An 18,077-nucleotide genomic window follows, 5' to 3' on the forward strand; every position below is an offset into this window, starting at 1 on the left:
TATATATATATATATATATTACACACATATATATATACACATATACATACATACATATATATACATAATCCACTACCTGTCATGACTTTCCCATCACCAAATCTGGAGGAGCAACTGTCATCATTCTCACCTGAGTTTCTACAGCAGCCTCTTCCTTGCTCTTGCAGTTTCTACTTCACCCCCACTTTCATGTGTTCTCAGTATAAGGGCCAGAGGTATATTTAATATGTAAACCATAATATAGGCCATGTTTCTCTGAATGCGCAAAGACACATCACCTCACTTAGGGTGAAGATCAAAGTTCTTAACAGTGACTTCTGAAGCCCTGTGTGATCTGAACATATCTCATCACTTCTCTGACCTATTTCCTCCCATGCTTCAGCCTCCTGCCCTCCTTCCTTCTTTTTGAACACACCAGGCTTGGCCTTCCTCAGGGCCTTCTCATAAATTTTGTCCTGAGAACCCTCTTTTCCCAAGTAAACACGTGACTATCACCTCCAAGTCTTTGCTCATATGTCACCTTACTACCCTTCTTACGACAACAACCTACCATGGCCCTCCACTTCTGTAACCCTTACCCAGGTCATTCCCCTGATAACCAATACCCAGTTCTTTTTCTTCACATATCATATGAGGCAGCATTGATGAACTTTGTTTAGTATCTGCTTCCCCTACTAGAATGGGAGCTCCACCAGTGCATGAATCTCTGTTTCATTTGGTCACTGATATACCCAAAGCATTTAAAATACTGTCTGGCACACAGTAGATGGCTCAGTATATATTTTCAAATGAATGAAGGAGGTGGTTGCCATGCTATTCTTACATTCCAACCCAGGAAGTGCTGCTATATTGGTTGCAGTGGCGTAAAAGGGCCCCAGAGTGGTGAGAGAGTGCTGGACCAAGTGTCTTGGGGACTGCTGATGTATTGCTTTCTCTCACCTCTTGCCCTAAGTGGCTCTATACAGGTTGAGCAAGATGTACTTATTGTCTGGAGAGGAAGGTTCATAAGAAATGCAAGTTTCAGTCAACTTCAGAAGGCAGCCCAAAGGTGCTCAAATAAATAGGGCAGGGGGTGGGAGGTGGGGGTTTGTGGTAATTGGGATGGTTTAAAATGCTCTTTGAGAAGATTACATTTGAGTGAAGACTTGGTTCCAAGTCCTGAAAATAAGATAAAATCCTGAGGGTTGAGTAGGAGGGAGGGTGTGAGGCAGCAGTGAGATATGGTGAAAGAATAAGGGTTCATTACTATTTTAACCAGTGTCAGAATAATTTTTTTCTTTAATCAATATCTCTCCTAATTTCCTAAAACCATTCTTCCCCTGTCTTTCTTTTCTTTTCTTTGTTTTATTTTTGATTGTCAGAGGATGTGTGTGCTCATGAGAGAGGGAGAGAGAGATAGAGAGAGAGAAAAGCAACCCATGGGGCATGGTAAAGCCACAGTCCCTTCTTCCTGTCTCCATTCCATCAGGGTTTGGGGCATGCACACACTTCGTGGCATGTATTTAAAGCCCCCAGAGCTGGGACTTGGATGGCAGTCGTCCATGTAGGATCCAGCTCCCCATCAAAGGATTCATTCTGCCCTATGAGGTTGGCCCTTCCCATGTCTTTTTTAACCCATACTCTGCAGGTTTCCTCCTACCTCTCTGACTATTCCTCTGCCTTCTCCCACCCAGCCATTACATGGTGGTTTTCTTCAAGGCTTTTACCAGGTCTCTTCATACTCTTTACTCTGTGCAGTAATCACAATCATAAAGAATATCAAACAAATTATTGACTCATTGATGGTTACCTCTAGCCCATATCTCTGCCTTGGGCTTCTATATACCTATGTGGATCTTCACTTCAATTTCCCTCATTTTGAGAACCATCTTCTCCAACCGCCATTTCCTTCAGCCACCATGTTAGTTCTCACCATCTTATCTTTACACCATGGGCCTGAAGCATCTTATATTCTCCTCCTTTTTCTAGTTCTCCTCCTCCTCCTCCTTTTTTTGAGAGGTCTTTGCTATAGGGCACGTGCGCTTGCCAGAAAGACAGAAACAGAGAGATAGGAATGGAGCAATCACACCCCCCCAGGGTGGATGGCCATGCCGCAATCCCTTCTCCATTCTCCTCTCTGGATCTTGGGCACGCACGCACATGTATCCGGCGTGATTTTAAGCCACCAGGTCCGGGACTCGAACCGTGGTCAACTACATGGGAGTTCTGCGACATAGCCATTACGCTAACTGCTGGTCCCTCTTCTTCTTTTTTTAAAAGATTCTTCCAATAGGGTGTGGTTATTCACTAGGGAGAGACAGAGAGAGAGAGAGAAAGTGAGAAATCACCTCCCAGGGGGATAGGTGTGTGGCAACTTCTTCTCCTCCATTCTCCTCTCAGGATTTTGGGTGTGCACACACATATGCCCAGTGTGTTTTTCAAGGTACCAGGTCCAGGACTCAAATCCTGGAATTGGCCATCTAAAATCCAACACCCTAACCACCTGCTGGCTCATAGAATGCACTTACTTTCAAAGGCCCACTGTGCTTAGTTAATTCCTACTCACTATTCACTCCTGAACTCAGCCAAGAGTTCCTTAGTGAGTCTTTCCTGTTCCCGTTCTCTAGATAACCAGATTTCACTTCTATATGTTCTCATAGCAGCACCATAAACTTCCCACTGGCCCTATTTAAATAAAGAAGTACCAGACAGATTCAAATTGAGAGAGAGACACTCAGCAAATTATCTTGAACTCTTCAAAAACTTCAGTGTCATGAAAGACAGAAAAAGTCCAGGTAATGGCACTCAATTTAAAAAGTCCAAAGAGACATCGCCCTTGCCTGGGCCAGCTCTAAAAGGTGCTACTGGGACACAGAACGAATATTTTAATATGAATTGTTCATTAGACAGTGGTATTGAGCCAATGCTAAATTTCTTGGACTTGATTAGAATGAATTAATGTGGAAAATGTCCTTGATCTTAGGAGATACACACTACAGTGTTTAGGGATGAAAGTCTCAAAACAAATGCAGTTTATTTTCAAATAGTTCAGAGAAGTACAGGCACTCCTCACCTAACAGCTTTCTGTTCCTTTGACGAGGCCATTGAGCAAACTGACTGATAAACGAGGAGCTTAAAGGCAGGTGCCTTGTGTGTGATGGCACCACAGGGTACGTATTTTTCAACAGATATTGTATCACACAACACCACACTAGAATGATGTAATTCTGTCTGTACAAAGAGCACACGTTAGATAAGTGCCAGAAAGCAATGGGACACCACAATAATATAAATCTAGTGTCATTTTTATTTATTCTGAGTACTACTATGGGTGCACAATAAAATACAAATTTATAAACAAAATACTTAGTCTCGTATGATTGTGAATACTTCATGTAGTGACTACTAACTGAATGTGGGAACAAGACAAAGACTGAGAACGAGGATTCCTGAGACTCACACAGACTAAGAAAGGAGATTCCCCATACTGGAGAACTGGTCCAAGTCCCAGTGATTATGAAGCAGATGGGTCGTAAGTGAAGTGTGGCTGTATGTATGTGTGTGAGTGTGCATACACATACATAAGGGGACTTCAAAAAGTTTGTGGGAGGGCCAGCTGGTAGCATGGAGGTTAAGGTGCTAGATCTCACACTGCCAGCTTCACAGTTCAAGTCCTGGACCCAATGGCTCAAGAATCACACCAGGTGCCTGTACATGCATTCCCAGAATCCCAAGAGGAGAGTGGAGAAGAGGGGGGATCACAGTGTAGTCATTCCCCTAGAAGGTGATTTCTCACTTTCTCTGTCTCTTGCTGGTGAGTATATGCACCCTATAGCAAAAACTAAAACAAACAAAAGTTTATGGGGAAAATAGAAGGAAAATGAGTTTATTTTGGTATAAAAAACGTAGAAATTGGGACCAGCAGGTGGCGTGGTGGTTAAGGCACTGGACTCCTGCATGGCTTACCACAGTTCAAATTCTAGACCAGGCAGCTTGAAATTCATGCTGGACACATGTATGTGCATGCCCAAAATCCCAGAATGAGAATGAAGGAAAAGAGGCTGTGGTATGTCTATTCCCCTAAGGGGTCATTTCCCACTTTTCCTTCTTACTGTCTCTCTCTTTGTCTTTCTCTGGCAAATGCACACTCTCTATGGCAAAAATCAAAAACAAACAAAACAAAGCAAAAGTAAAAAATATGAATAACATAATTTAAAAGTTTTATTCAATAAAATGTTTAAATTCTCTACTTGGCTAATTTTCATTCACACATTCATCTTTCAAAGAGAAATTAAAAAGAAAAAGTTTGGTATTATTGTTGTTGTTGCTGTTTTTTTTTTTTTTTTCCTTAGAAGACCTTGCTCCATATCTTAAGTGGGCTGTGTATACAATTCCCCTTTTATTTATTTTTAGCTGAAATGACAAAGACTCAGTCTTGTCTGGTGAGAGGTGACTCTTCGTTTTCACCACCATCCCTGTTCCTATTTTCTTTTCTTTTCTTTCTTTCTTTTTTTTTTTTTAATTGCCAGAGAGCATGTGTATTCTCCTGAGAGACACAGAGAGAAAAAGCAAAGCCTCAGTGGGCTGTGCTCATGCTGCACTCCCTTGTCTTCCATTCCTCCATCCGGTCAAGATTTGGAACATGCATGTATATGTGCCTGGTATATTCTTTTAGGACAGGGATTTGAACCATAGATGGCGCTATGGGATCCATCCCCCTTAATTGCTAGGCTACAGGGCCAACCTGTTCTTGTTTTCTATATATGCCCAGTTACTTAAATTTGAACCCTGTAAGTTGGGCCACATCACCTGGACGAGTAAGCTCTGGATGCTGGTTGCATCCTTCTGGCTTTTATTTTCTTGCCTTTTACCAGTTACAGCTGTGATTTCCTGCACCAGTGCACATGTGAAGTGGAAGAAGTGTTTAGGTTTTCTTTTTATCTTTATTTTGAAGGAATCACCTCCCACTCTTTAAGTCCTGCAGCCCCTGAACTTAACCAACTGATGCTTTCACTTTTAGCATTTCTCCAAGCTGAGGTGGCCTTGATACTTAAAGTGTGGAGGAGGGACCAGCGGTTGGCATAATGGCTATGTCGCTGGACTCCCATGTAATTGACCACAGTTTGAGTCCCAGACCCAGTGGCTTAAACTCACGCCAGGCTGTGCACCCAAGATCCCGAGAGGAGAATGTAGGAAAAGGGATTGCGGCATGGCTACTCCCCCGGGGAGTGGGGGTGGTGGTGATTTCTTGCTTTCTGTTTCTCTGTCTCTGTCTTTCTGGCAAATGCACGCGCCCTATAGCAAAACCTCTCCAAAAAAATGAAAGTCTGGGAGAACAAGGCCAGGGAAGGCCTTTCACTACCAGGAAGGACTGTGTGCAATGTGAATTCATAAATTCTTGTGAGATGGGAAACAATACCAAAATACAGTGAGATGAGATGGAGGAAGGCATATAAAGGAAAAAATGCATACTAAAATTTTCTCTTTTTTTTAATTTGTCAGAGGATGTGAACACTTGCCAGAGAGCAAGAGAGGTAAAGAGAAAACACCCCTGGGGATGGTGGGCACACTGCAATCCCTTCTCCATTTCTCCTTTTGGGATTTTTGGGCACACACGCTCCATACTCCTGGCATATTTCTCAAGGCACCAGGTCCGGGACTTAAACTATACAGCTGGCCTGTGGCACCCAGCTATTTTAACCACCAGGCCACAGGCTGGCCCTGTATTAAGATTATATACCCAGTGAATTAAAATTTTACAACATTTTCTATTTTTTTCTGATCTCACTCCCATCTTCTACTCAGTTGTGAGCATGCACATTTTACAGACCTTAATTTGACTTTTACATTCTCTTTGAGGATTTGAGAATCTTATGAAAGCATTTTGTTATTTTATATTAATGTCCTCTAAATCTAACATTCTCAGTATAGAGGATATGGTTTTTAATCTCTCACGAATTTATGAGTTCACATCATGGACAGGAAGAAAATTATGTGAATGTCCTTCTTAGCAGGGAGAGGCTGACTCTAAGCCATCATCTGCATGGGGCTCTCTTAGGCATCAAGGCCACCTCTGTTTGGAGAGAAGCCAGAGGTGAAAGTATCAGCCAGACCATATCTTCATTCAATGGTCTGCATTTGACAAGAGTCAGAAGGGGAACTTCAGTTCATAGAGGGGACAACTTACAACTCATGTTCAGAAAGCAGAATCATAAGACAAGTGGGATCACCTTGAAACAAGGCTTGTGCTAGCTGGACGGGGAAGCATTGCCCTCCTTTACCCTGATTTTTACACAAAGAGATCAGATTCCAGGAAGAGTAAATCTGTCTATTGTTTTTAAGCCATGGTAAACCTATTGCCTTGGTGACACCCCAGAGACTTAAAGAAAACCTAAAGGTCTACATCAACCTGATCAAATCGTGACATAGTTTCATTAAATTAATTCAGGAGAGGTGCTCTTTTGTCTTCCATTGTAACCTTAGATCCTTATCCAGGTCATTGCATGCATTTTCTTTTTGTTACCGACCAGATTTGACAAAAAAAATATTTATACACACACACACACACAGCTGACCCTCACCACTTCAGCCAAGGCCATAGTGCAAATAGAGGCCCTTGCACCAACATATGCAGTATTTAAAAGTAACAAGTCAAGCTAGCAAGCTGCAAAATGTGTCGTCTTCTCCTGCTGTGACAAATATAGCCTTATATGAATATACAATTTTAAAAGTGTAAAAGCAATGACTTTTGTCTTTTTAAAAAAAGAATTGTTCAGAGGGACCAGCAGTTAGCATAATGGCTATGTCGTTGGACTCCCACGTAATCGACCACGGTTCGAGTCCCGGATCCGGTGGCTTAAACTCATGCTGGGCGTGTGTGCGTGCATGCCCAAGATCCCAAGAGGAGAATGGAGGAGAAGGGATTGCGGCATGGCCATCCCCTCTGGAGGGTGATTTCTTGCTTTCTATCTCTCTGTCTCTCTGTCTGTCTGGCGAGCGCACGTGCCCTATAGCAAAAACCTCTCCAAAAAAAGAAAAAAAAAAAAGAATTGTTCAGAGGGTATGCTTGCTCCCTGGAGAGAGAGACAGAGAGAAAGAGAAAGGGGAGAAGGAAGTGAAAATGCACTTCCCATGGGAAATGGTCACACTGCAAACTTCTCCATCTCTCCCTCTTTTGGGGATTTTGGGACATATGCGTATATACCTGAGATATTCTTAAACCTAGCAGGTCCCAGACTCAAACTGCATAGTTGGCCATTTTAATCACCACACCACAGGCTGGCCCATGATAGCGTTTATGTAATAGAAGTTGGAAACGTACCAAAGATGACTACATTTGATTTTTTAAAATTTAATTATTTATTTACCTAATTATTCATCGTCATTTTCAAGCCGTCAGGTCCAGGACATGAACCATGGTCAGCCATGTGGAAATTTAGCACCTTAACCACCATGCCCCCTGCTATCCCCTACATTTGATCTTTATTGCTCATGTCTGAGTGGTTTGTAAATAGAATTTACAATTACTAGGTATTTCATTAAAATTTTTTGCCTTCATTTCAACAAATCACTAATTTTTTTAAAGAATTATTTTATTTAACTTTATTTGATTTTTAGTTTGGTCAGAATGGGACAGAGCAAGAGAGAGAGAAAGAGAGAGAGAGAGAGAGAAAGGAGGCCGCCAGGTCCAGGACTCAAACCACGGTTGGCAATGTGAGAGTCCAGCGTCCTTAACCACCACGACACCTGCCGACCCCCAGAATCACAAATTTTTTTAAAAAAATTAGATTTTTCACATAATTTGTGAATAAAGAAAGTGGGTGATTGGTATGTTTGGAAATTCTTCATTATGTAAAAACCTATGGAATTCATGACATCGCGCCCTTCTAGTGTGAATGTAGAATGGTGCTGCTGTTTTGGTGCAGTTCCTCAAAAAGTTAAATATGGAGTTGCCACATGAGCCAGAACTTCTTTGTATATTCCACCAAAGAGAGCTGAAAACACCCAAGAGAGTTGGAAAATACGTTCGCACAAAATATATGCACAAATATTTCTAACAACATTATTTATCTTAGTAAAAAAAAGTGGAAACAACCCAAATATACACCATCTGTTCAATAGATCCTCAAAATGTGGTATATCCATATAATGGAGTACTATTCAGCCATTGAAAAACAGTGAAGTACTGATACGTGTTATCATGGCTGAACCTTGAAAATATTAAGCTAATGTGAAAGAAACCAGTCACTCAAGGCCATATATTATGTAATTCCATTTATATGAAATATCCAGAATACACAGTCCAGAGACAGAAATGTAGAGTAGTGATTGCCAAAGATGGGGAAAGGGAAAAGGGAAGTGAGTAATAATGAGTACAGGGTTTATTTCAGGGATGATAAAAATGGTCTGGAATTGTGAAGGCTAGTACAACCTGGTGAATATATTACCTAAGACACCAAATAGTACAGTTTAAAAGGCTGAATTTTATGGTATGTGACATATATCAATTTTTTAAGATGTTAATTTACTTACTATTTTAATTTGCTATAGGGTACGTGTGCTCACCAGAGAGACACACATGCAGAGAAAGAGAGAGAAAAAGAGAGAGAACAAGAGGAACTGTCGGGTCTGGGACTCAAACCAAGGTCTGCCATATGGGATTCCAGCACCTTAACCACTACTCCACCTGCTGGCCCAAGTTGTTGACTTTTAAAAAGCCAGTGCCAGCTCATTCATTTAGTTAGTCAGCTAGTCAAACATTTTATCAAGCATCTACAAAGTGCTAGGTACTGTTTTAAGTGCTGGGATTACATATATCAATAAACAAAATAGACAAAAATCTTTTTCCTAGTAGAGGTAATAGATTAGAATAGAAAACAAGGAGAAATGTTTAGCTCAAGTGCTAGAAAGGAAATCTATAAAAAATAAAATGAGGGCCACCAGGAAGTATGGAGGTTGAGATGACAGTATCTCAAAAGGCTAACTGCATGGTTTGAGTCCTGGACTTGCTGGCTCAAAAATCATGCTGGGTGTGGGACCAGCAGTTAGCGTAATGGCTATGTCGCTGGACTCCCATGTAGTCCACTGCGGTTCACGCCCTGGACCCGGTGGCTCAAAACTCACTCCGAGCGCATGTGCGTGTGTGCCCAAGATCCGGAGACGAGAATGGAGGAGAAGGGATTGTGGCGTGGCCATCCCCCCAGAGGGTGATTTCTCGCTTTCTCTCTCTCTGTCTCTCTCTGTCTATCTGGTGAACGCACTCGCCCTATAGCAAAAACCTATCAAAAAATATATATAAATAAATAAAAATCATGTTGGGTGCATGTGTGTGCATATCCAAAATCCTAAGAGGAGAATGAATTGTGGCACGACCGTTTCCCCTGGGGGATGATTGCTTGCTCCCCCTCCCCTCGAAGAGTGTACATGCCCTGTTGCAAAAACAAAGACATGAAAAATAAAATAAAAAATAGAATGGTTTTAGGTTGCACATGAGTTTATTGTTAAAAACAAACAGGAGTGGGGGAGCAGGTGGTATAATGGCTAAGGTGCTGGACTCTCACATGACCAATCCTGCAGTTTGTGTCCCAGACCTGATGGCTTCAAACTCACACCAGGCATGTGTACATGTGTGCGAAAAACCCCAAGAGGAGAATGGGGAAGAAGGGATTGCAGCATGGCTCCCCCCCCCTCCAGCCCCGGGCTGTGATTTCTCACTTTTCTCTGTCTGTCTCTCTATCTCTGGCAAGCACATGCTCCTTATAGCAAAAATCTCTCTTAAAAAAATATTGGCTAGAATTTTATAATGTGATTTCTGTCAGACACAGAAAAATCAACCCTCTCAGAGATCCTGAAAATTATGCCATGGACCACCCCTGTAGCCTAAGGTTTAAAGAAGCAGGATCTTGCATGGCTGATCCAGTGTGAGACCTCTCTTCATACATGTCCTGCATGAGATTCAAAACAATGTGTGCTCCATGTCTGCATACAGTGTTCCATGTCTGCAGCTGTTGGCTGCACAATTTAGTCAATATAATATCTCGATCTAAATAGTACAGAAAATGACGTGTAGAACATCCCGTGAGGGTAGTATATGGATTTCTCCTTATAATTCTGTCCATTTTTAATTTATATACATTACTCTGATGCTATTTAGTTACATTCATACAAGTTTTGTATTTGTTTTATGTTCCTGGTAGATTAAACCTTTTATCATAATAGAGTAATCCTCTTTATCTCCGGTAATGGTTTTTGGCCTTAACTATTATTTTGTCTGATACTAACATAGCCACATCTGTTTTCTTTTACTGGGTTTGTCTAAATATATTCATTTGCATTCCTTTCCTTTAAGTCTTTCTGGAAGTTAAATATACAGATTTTCCTTTTTTAAAGAATTATTCATTTTATTTTATTTGCTTTTTTTAAAATTTTTGTTTTGACAAGAGAAAGACAGAGAGAAAGAGAAGGGGAAAGATGAGAAACCAAGTCACCAGGTCTGGGACTTGAAATGCAGCCAGGTATGTGGGAGTCTAGCACTTTAACCACCACACCACCTACCGGTCCCATAAATACATAGATTTTTCTTGACAAAAACTTAAAACTGCATTTTCTTTTATTTATTTTTTTTTGAGAGGTTTTTGCTATAGGGCATGTGCACTTGCCAGAAAGACAGAGAGAGATAGAGAGACAGAAAGTGAGAAATCACCCCCTCCTTTTCCTCCATTCTTCTCTTGGGGTCTTGGGCACATATGCACACACACAGGCCCAGAGTGAGGTTAAGCCACCGGGTCCGGGACTCAAACCACGGTTATCTACATGGGAGTCCAGTGACATAGCCATTATGCTATCTTCTGGTTTCTCTCTTTTTTTTCTTTTTTTTTTTTTTTTTGGAGAGATTTTCACATAGGGCATGTGTGCTTGCCAGACAGATAGAGAGAGACCGAGAGATAGAAAGCGAGAAATCACCCCCCAGGGGGGATGGTCACGCCGCAATCCCTTCTCCTCCATTCTCCTCTCGGGATCTTGGGCACGCACGCACACGCGCCCGGCGTGAGTTTTAAGCCACCGGGTCCGGGACACGAACCGCAGTCGACTACGTGGGAGTCCAGCGACATAGCCATTACGCTAACTGCTGGTTCCCTCTCTCTTTTTTTTCTTTAAACATGTATGTGATTTATATTTCTAGGCCAATAATGTTTACCCTAGATATTTTGACATTTATAATGAAACTTAAAATCTAAAATTAACTAATAGCTTCACTGTTTTTCAAACCATACACATATATTTGAATATATTAACCTTACATCCTCTCTACTTTACATGTTGTTATCCATCTTGTTCTCTGAAGCCCGGGAGACATTCTTACTGTGTTTTGCACCAACAATTCTTTTCATTCTTTCCTGCATCTCTGATCTTCCTGGATTGCTCTCCTTCTGCTTAAAGTATATCCTTTGGAATTTTGTTGGCCTGACAAAATGTTTATTTTGCCTTCATTCTTCAAACATATTTTTGTTGAACCAGAATTCCAAGTGAACAGTCTATAAAAAGAGTTAACGTGGTGGCCTGAGAATGTTATCTTTGGAAAACCCTGCATACAGGGTCGGCCCTTGGCTGATATCTGGGAACTTGAATTTCAGGAGAGACCCCATCACTCCCTATCTGATAAAGGCCACTCACTGTATCTAACCTGCAAATGCCATAGGGCGGGTGCCACCACACCCCTCTAACCTGCAAATGATGTGGCTTTTGCTGAGCACCTGCTTTCCTTCCACAGTCTGGAATTTTTACTTCTGGGAGTCTGGAATTTTGGAGCATGTTACACAGTAGATGATATGCACTCAATCCACAGTAAAAACCTTACAAGTCAGGTCTCTGATGAGCTTCCCTGGGAGATAACACTTCATGCATGCCACAGGTCATTGCAAGAGGAATTAACTCATCCCGTGTGACTCCATTGGGAAAGGACTCTTGGAAACTTGCCCCAGGATCCCTGTGCTGTATGTTCCTTTGTTGATTTTGCTTTTTATCTTTTTATTGTAACCAATCAGAGGGGTGAGTATGACTCCATGGAAATGCACCAAAAGGCTAGTGGTCCCTACTTAGTTTTATTTATTTAATTAGTTTATTTCTTTCCTCCATGAGTGAGAGATACGGAGAAAGAGAGGCGTCCCAACAGGATCTTCATGCCATGATCTAGCCCAGTTTCAGCCAGCCCTGATCATGGGCACAGACATTCCAGGTGTGCTCAGGGTACATGGCTGGTGCGTCCAGAGAAGTCTCTGAATGCGAGCCTGTTACCTTCCTATGTGGGTCAGCCTTGCAGAGCTTTACGACTGTACCATCATCTAGCCTTACCTCATAGTTTTTTTTTTTTTTTTTTAAGAGGTTTTTCCTAGGGTGCATGTGCTCGCCAGAAAAACAGAGAGACTGAAACAGAAAGCAAGAAATCACCCCCTACAGGGCGTATGGCCCTGCCACAATCCCTTCTCCTCCATTCACTGGGTCTAGGACTTGAACCGTGGTTAACTACGTGGGAATCCAGTGACATAGGCATTACACCAACTGCTGGTCCCATCCATCCTGTAATTTTAGGTAAGAAAGATCAGGTTTCTCATGTGTGGGGAAGAAGTTCTCACTAAATGCAAATTATCTGCAGAGTGAGACCCAGCTCCAGAGCAGGGGAAAAGTGAAGTCTTGGGAGAGTGGCTGAAGGCTTGCAGCCTCCTGCATTGCTTTCGGTCTCTTGCCCCAGCCCATCCTAATGGAGAAACAGAGGCCCCACAGTGCATATACATGCCTAGAGCCTGTGTTCTAAAAAGGATCTCAGTGTTCATTATGTTACATATGAATTTGAATCCCTGGCAAGACTTTCAGTTGCTCTATTGTTCATGACACAGCAAGACGTTTTAAAAAAAACCTAATCTAAACTTGCTTTCAGGAACCTGAATTCTACCCCAAACTAAAGGGTGAGTGAATTTGATGGTTTCAGTCCTGCTTCCTTTTGAAATGCAAAAAAATAATTTGTCAGATCCTCATATCCTGTTAGTCTCCCCTAAGAGAAACATCTGGATACCTCTTCAGGCAAAGCAGTTGTACCTGGGGCTACATTTGGTTACAGTTCACTGTCTTCTGCTGGAGCATATCTGTCTTAAGCATGAGTCAGACGTGCTTTACCACCTCCGCACTGGCTCTGAACCAAATATGATTTAAATGGATACATGACAGGCACCTCAATATCTGTGTGATTTTCTCTTTATCTGTGCCAGCCACTGCTGCTCCCCCATATGTGACACCATTTTTTAAGTATTATTTTGGTCAGGGGAGGCAATTTTAGAGGTTTCTACTGTTGTCCACTATGATAGTTCCTCCCCTCGGGCTCCTGACATGTGGAGTTGTGCAGATGGCCAAGCACGTCCATTCTGATGGTACATTCATGGACTGGGGAGATGATCACTGGGGAGTCCATGGGCACAGTGGATCCACTATGAGCTTGGCCTGGCCCAGGATCCCATCTATTACCCAGCCTGTGCTGGCCCCACAATGTACACTTTTTTATAGATCGATAATTCATTGCTTATATAGACAGTCAAAGTGCTAGTAGTCAGAGCTGTCAGGTTCCAGCACCAAAACAAAAGGGACCAAATGACAATGACATGGAAGACAGAAGGAGCCCATGCCATGCCTGGCTAAGGAGCTATGTAGAGAGCTGTGCTCTCAGGGGGTGGGTGGTAGGCAGAATTCAAAGATGGTCCCCATAACCCCCACTCCCTGGTGTACTTGTCTCATATAACTGCCTCCCCTTGAGTGTGGTGACAATTGTAAATGACAGCCAAGTGTTTTATAATCTATAACTGTATTCCAAGGAGGGTGGGGCTTAGAGTTCCACCTCACAAGAACCAGGGAGGCAGGTGATAAACTGGCTCAGGACAGTTCCTTGGAAGGCTGCCTATCTTGCCAGATCTCAAGGAGGTGGGTAGATGTTCCTCCAAGATGGGAGGCATGGTGTGGTTGAGCCTTGCCTGCATGACCTACATGGAGCCACTCATCAAAGTGCCATGGCAGAACTGTTCTATACCACCCCTAGACCGTCCACCTATTCTGCTAAGAATTCATCTTAAAAATATAGCCCACTGGGCAAGCAGATGGTGTTGCTATTGAATCCCACATGGCTGATTGCATGGTTCAAGTCCTGGACCTGGCGGCTTGAAAATCATGCCAGTTGCATCCCATCCAAGGGATTTTGGAGAAGGGATTGAGACATGGCTATGCACCCTAAGAGGTGATTTCTAACTTTCTCTCTGTTTCTTGTCTTGCTCTGCCAAATGCACCGTGCCCTGAAGCAAAAATACAAAGAAACAAACAACAACAAAAAAAAACCCCGAAACAACAAAAAAATATATAGGCCACTCCATCAAATACCTTAGTTGTACTTCAGGGGCTTGAACCAAACACTTTTGTTTCTTTTTCCTTTTAAAAAAAATTTTTTTTTTTTATGCTCACTGGAGAGAGAAAGAGAGAAAGTGAGAAATAACACCCTGTGTATGGGGGGTGGCGGGGGAATATGCTGGAATTCCTTCTCCTCCATTCTCCTCCTAGGATTTTTGGCACACATGCACATGTAATTGTGATTTTCAAGCCACCAGGTCCAGAACTTGAACCACAGTTGACTACATGGGAGGCCAATGCCTTAGTCACCACACCATATACTGGCCCCTCCAAAGACTTTTTCTTGTGCAACATAGGATGAGAGTGGCCATGATTTTAACTCCCAGCAGAATGCACAGAATAACTTCTCATGTGGAAGGAGACAGGCTTTACCAGACTTCCCCTCCAGGGCCAAGTCAGTTGGAAATGTTGTGAGTTTAGGTGGCCTGCTCGACTGGCCAGCAGGAAATCCAAGGCACAGTGATTACCCAGCACCCTTACACTAGGTAGTTCAGACTGGCCTATGTGTGGTAGGCAATGACAACTGATAGCCACCCTAAGAAGTACTATGTAGGAGTTGGCACGTGGCATGGTGGTTAAGGTGCTGGATTCCCACATGGTCAATTGTGGTTCAAGTCCTGGACCTGGTGGTTTAAGACTCATGCCAAGCATATGTGCACATGTACCCAAAATCCTGAGAGGAGAATGGAGGAGAAAGGATTGTGGCATCACCCTGGTGGGTGATTTCTTGCTTTCTATCTCTCTCTCTCGTGAGCACATGCACTCTATAGCAAAAATCTCGAAAGAAAGAAAGAAAAGAAAAAGAAATTGAAAAGTAAATGCAGACTACATAGGATAATTCTGACTGTCGGCTCTGTATCAGTTGGACTTTTTGTGCTCCTTTCCCTGTGTACATAGTCATTCTACTTTTCTGCAATAAAATTTTTATTTATTTATTTATTTATTAAAAAAGAACCTATAAGAATGAATTCTTGGAAGAATACTTTGAAAGTATTCAAAAGTAGAGCTAATATTTTTCTTTAAATTTATTTTTTACATTAACTCACTATACATCATTACAGTATACAAATGAATTTTCCATCCAAAATACACTGTATATTGGCTCAATCAAGCACATCAACATACATGTTATCAGCAAATAATTTTCCATTTCTTATGTCTTGTATACTTTGTTTATTTTGTTTCCTTTTTTTTTTTTTTTGCCATCCTTGATTCCCTATCCCTCCCCCTCTGCCATGTCCCACTCTCCTCCCACATTGCCTCTGGTATCCATGGTTGCTTGCTATGCCTTTCCCCCTCATTTAATTGATTTGCTAATGAACTTAATTAGTCTAAATATTTCCAATAGCAAGCACAGCTGATGTATACCTATACATGAACCCAAGTCTGATTTTAGGCATAAACCTCAGTGAGTAGAATGAACATACTATAAAGTAGTACCTAGCTGGGGCTATATAACTTACTGCAGTCATCAAATATGCATTTTTTAAAAAAAATTTTGATAAGAACAGTTTTACTGGTTTTTTTTTCTCCTGAAACATTTTTTTAAATTACTTATTATTCATTCCATGAGCATCATCACAACATACTAAATGTGGTTTCCCATCTAGAATAAACTGCATAGTGGCTTAATCATGCATGTTATCAATAATATTCCATTTCTACTTTCATATATATGTATGTGTATATAAAAAAGTAGAGCTATTAAAGGGTTGTCAACAGAGTCAAGAGGCATCAGACAGATTTGGCAGTACAGGAAATTTTTTTATTGTTTTAGATTTTTAAAAAATTTATGATAGTGGGAAAGAAAATAAGATTGCTAAGGCATTCAAAATAAATTAGGCTTTGAGAGGGATGGAGATGGGATAGTACAATTTTATTACTATAATTTTATTGCTTTTAGGGAAATTAGAAGAAGCTCTCATAGACTGGCTGGACCTTCTTGGCCTATAAACTAACTTGCATATTCTGGACTGTGGCATGAAAGACTGTAGTCATAGAAAACTAATTAGACTTGTGCTGAAAGAAGCATTAACCAATGTAAGTTCTTAAGAAGAGAATAAAGGCTAAGAATGAGGAGCTGACCTCAGAGAGATAAATTACGAACCCTCAGTTGTATCTCCCCAACATCTAACATAATTGCTCAAGGATGCTTTTTTTATAAATTGCCAAAGGGAATGTGCATTTTCCAGAGAGAGACAGAGAAAAAAGAGAGATAAGATTGAGGGGGAGAGAAGAAGTTACCCCACAATGGGATGTAGTCACACTTCAACCACTAGAGTCAGAATTTGAGCCATGCTGCCAGTCATGGTGGATCTAGCACCCTTAACTATCAGGACATAGGTCAGGCGTTTTTTTTATACACCCATACCATCCTAGAACATTTCTCACCCCCAATGTGGTTGGCCATGCCAGGACCCCCTTGGGAGTTGTCACCTTGTACTCATGATCATTATCAAAATGTGTAACTGCCCAGATCAAGTAAGCATAGTTGGGCAGTAGAAAAAAGCATCAGGTTAGCACTTCCCTAACTCTTTCTGGCACTTGTAAACCTGAGTACCCTGATTTCCTCAGGGGTAAGCATGGGAGGGGAAAAGAGAGTGAGAAGAGAAATTGTGTGGTTGGCATCTCCTATAGCCAATTTGGGCCACCTCTACCACTCCTCAAATTCACAAATAAGCATCCTATTTAAATAGGAAGTTCTGTTTTGGGGGATTGGTGTATTTAGCATCCATATTATGTCTTTTTTTTTTTTAAATAGAGAATCAGAGAGTTTATTAGGGATTGAACACCTACTAAGATCTGTCTTTGGTTTATCAGTGTGTATTTTGCATGGATTATATTTTTTGATTTTTCAAAAGTTTCAGTTAGATAGGTACAATTATTGCCTCCATTTTAAAGTCCACCAAAATTATAACTTGCCCAATAAATGGCAGAGCTGGCCCATGTCTGTTCAGTTCTGATGCCACTTTAACATGGTACTGTACTGCTTTCTTCTGAGATCCTTTCTGGAGCCTCTTACAGATTAAGACTACATCTTCCTTCACATGAAAATGCTTTAACCCATGTCAGTGGGCCTTCGTGCCTCTGTGGGCTTTCCTTTCCATGGCTAACCATTTCCCAATTGGTTCCTCATTTCTTCATGTAGTTTTTTTTTTTTCAATTTATTTATTTGCATTCATCCACTGTCCATCATTACAGCATACAAAATGAGATTTTCCATCCAGAGTGCACTGTATATTGTCTCAATCAAGCACATCAACAAACATGTTGTTATTAGCAGATGATCTTCCATTTCTTGTTTTCTGTATGTTTTGCTTTTTTCCGCCCATCCTTGGTTCCCTATCTCTTACCCTCTGCCACCTCCTGTTCTCCTCCCACACTGTCTCTGTTATCTATGTTTGGTTTCTATACCATTTTCCCCCCACATTTTATTGAATCACCAAAGACCCTCATCAATCCAAATACCCTCCTAGCAAACACGTGACACACACATTTCCATGAACACAAGTCTAACTTTACACATCCTATAAAGTAGCACCTAACTGGGGCTACATATCCTACTGCAGTCATTGAATAGATATATATTTTTTTCCTGAAACTTTTTTTTGTAACTCAATTTACATTCCTTCCCTAGGCATCATCACAGCACACAA

This window comes from Tupaia chinensis, unplaced genomic scaffold (genome assembly GCF_000334495.1).
Source record: "Tupaia chinensis unplaced genomic scaffold, TupChi_1.0 Scaffold000511_1, whole genome shotgun sequence".
NCBI classification, from domain to species: Eukaryota; Metazoa; Chordata; class Mammalia; order Scandentia; family Tupaiidae; genus Tupaia; species Tupaia belangeri.